The sequence below is a fragment of the Helianthus annuus genome, chromosome 3 (genome assembly GCF_002127325.2).
Source record: "Helianthus annuus cultivar XRQ/B chromosome 3, HanXRQr2.0-SUNRISE, whole genome shotgun sequence".
Lineage (NCBI taxonomy): Eukaryota > Viridiplantae > Streptophyta > Magnoliopsida > Asterales > Asteraceae > Helianthus > Helianthus annuus.
In genome coordinates this window covers 60,186,432-60,189,410 of record NC_035435.2, presented here as the reverse complement: position 1 = coordinate 60,189,410, position 2,979 = coordinate 60,186,432, and the positions used below count along the sequence as shown (strand labels likewise).

At 35.3% G+C, this 2,979-nt stretch overlaps 1 long non-coding RNA gene across 1 annotated transcript; it reads right to left on the bottom strand.

Moving 5' to 3' along the window:
- Positions 1-770: 770 nt before the first annotated feature.
- On the bottom strand, positions 771-2,190 carry LOC110927633. Its single transcript, XR_002585780.2, has 4 exons — positions 1,817-2,190; positions 1,523-1,624; positions 1,336-1,371; positions 771-915 (listed from the first exon to the last, which is right to left on the bottom strand). It is a non-coding gene; the product is annotated as an uncharacterized LOC110927633 (long non-coding RNA).
- Between the last annotated feature and the right edge of the window lie 789 nt (positions 2,191-2,979).

The window sequence follows — 2,979 nt, the reverse complement described above, 5'->3', positions numbered from 1 at the left end:
TAAAAATGGCCCAAATGTGACCTGATTGGGCTGAAGCGTCACCTCAAACCATGGTCGCTTTGCGCTTAAAGCTCACCTCAAAACGCTTCACGTGTTGTGACGCTTCAGACCAAAAAAGCGCTTTTCCAAACGCTTCATCGCTTCACGCTTAAAGCGCGCTTTTTTAAACTCAGCTAAAAATCTCTGATATTTTCATTATAAATTACCATTATACTCTCTTTAGTATAAAGTTATATATACAACTAAAAACATAGATCCGCCACAAACAAAATTAAAAAATTCAACTAAACTATAGCTTCTTTTTTATTTTATCAAACAAAACAAAAAAAATTAGCAAGCCCTAAAGCACCAAAGTTATTCACCAGCTCTACAACCCCAAACAACCTAGTACCAAATACTCATGCATATTGGGCCTAGGCACCAATTCTTAATTTAAACCCCAAACGACCTAGTACCAAATACTCATGCATTTAGTTAGAATGAAACCCGCAGACCATAGTGCCTCCCCATATATTTGAATTTGACGTTTTGGTTAAAACTTACATAAAAATCAATGTTGACCCATTCACCCGATAAACACACCAAGCTTGTTAACCCGTTTTGTACCCATGGTCAGCTTTAGAACATTAGGAATGTCGACAAAGCCCTGTACATGACACACCTGTACAAAAACATCAAAGATTTTGTTCAGAATATAACTTTCAACACAAGAAAGTAGTTTGTTTGACTTTAATAAAAAGAACCTCAAATTTGCTTGAGTTTTTGCTTCTCCATCAGCCTCAATCCTAGCCACTTTGAGCAGCTCTTTATGATTAGCTCAAACAAAACCTCAACTTCCTTTTCCACAATCTTAATCCCAATTTTAGTGTATGTCGTCAATAGACGTGTCCTCCATCACCAATTGATATGTACTTGCTGCATCATACAACAAAAAGACATAAGAGCATGATTTGAGGGCATGCGCCACCCAGATATAAATCCCATGTTGCACATATAAGATTAACTACAATAAAGACACCAGCCAAAAAGTTTTTATTGGAACTCCAAGTTTGCTGTCACATTTCTGAAAAGAAGAAACTTAAATTTGGAGCTTTTATAGTAACTCTGTTGGGTTAACCGAGTTTGTTCACAGGTCACACAGGTTGTAGGTTACATGTTTCAGTTCTGGTCAGCGGGTCCGATCTGAACTGGGTCATATATATCTATAAATTACAGGTAAAAAAAATCAAGCCTACTATTCTTACCTGTTATCAATTTCAACAAGATCTGAAGATTATAAAAACAAAAGTAGTGATAATTATACACATATAAAAATAAAATAAACAAGAACCATACCCTTGGCGTTAGATGAGCCACATCCCAGCCCAACCTCTGTTAAATGTTAAAGAAACAACAGATCATGAACCAAACCTTAATTACACGTCAATAAAATATCAAGATTTGTTTTGAATCACCAGCTAATTAGTCTATTATTATATAAAGAGCAAAAAAAGCTAATAAAATAAAGCACTGATTTACAAACCTGAGACCCCGTCAAATAACCCCAATCGAAGATGAAAAGGAATCGTAGAACATCAAAATATGTGATTTCAATCGGGTCAAGTTCCTCTTCTATTTTCTAAATCTGCGTGTACAATATCAGAATATGCAATTACAGTCAAATTTATAAAACAAATTGATGCTTGAAACATGAAACTTAGGATAAAAGGGTATCAAAACAGATACCAGAAACCCTAAATCTTCAAAGGTATTACATTACAATCGATATAAAAAAATCTAACATAATCAAAAATAATATTAATTTGCAAGGACGAACCTGATCGAGTTATCAAAAACCTCCAGGGCCGTAAAGATCGGCGACAATACTTCGGTACACCAGTAGCACCACCGCCGCTACAATAAGTCTCGACTGAACCCTAGTCGTCGCTTAGATTGGCTTCAACCCTGCATCGTCATCATCACGTGATTTGCAAATCCATCTGACCAGCGTGAAGGTGGTTGTTGACGACTACCACCACGAGCCGCAGACACAACCATCTCTATGTTTGATTGTGGTAAAGGGGTGAGTGGTGGTGGTGGTTGTTTGATAGGTGAGAAAGAATGAGAGAAGGATTTAGAGAGAATGAGAGATTTTTTTGTGTCTGAGGAAGGAAGAAGTGAGAAATATGGTTTAGTAAGATTAGGGAAAGATTGTGCGGGGATTCAAAATATTGAAGGTTTGAAATTTAAAATATTTCAACAACATTGGGGATTTCAAAAGGCAGATGATGTATGGGGAAGAGGGATGTGCAGGGATTCATTCAAATTCAAATTCAAATTTTGAACAAAAAGCATTGGCCGCCCAAATACAGCATGTGTTGAAAAAAAAGGTTTTCAACACTTTGTGCTTAAATGCTTGTACAATAGGCTTCAAATGGTTGTACAATGGTAAATGACCATTCTTGCCCTTCCTATATGCTTATTAAAGTAGCATATATATATATATATATATATATATAATGTTTTAAATAAAAATTAAAATAAAATACATACACATATAAATATATTTAAACATAAATACACACACATATAAATATAATTAAAACATTTAAATATATTTAAACTGTTGGTGCATATGTCTGCTGACTTCGTCTTGTATGGAGTCTTGCATTGTTCAGGGCACGAAGATCGAGAAATCAAGACAAGAATGTAATTCCGCTTGAACAGTCTAATTCCGCTTGAAAAGTCAACATGTAATTCCGCACGGAATTACAATGTAATTCTGTTTCTAAGTAATTTCGTTTGTATTGTATTTCCGCTTGTGCATGTTTCATGCGGAATTAGCTAGTCTATAAATAGGAATGTTTCCGTGTCATTTGAAACGGAATTAGGAAGGTTGTTTCCGACGGTGAAGCTCTGTCGAAGTGTCGTCTTGCTGTAAAATTGTTTCAGATCAATAGAAAAGACATTTAAAGTGAATGTATAGCTGAATCAAACTCA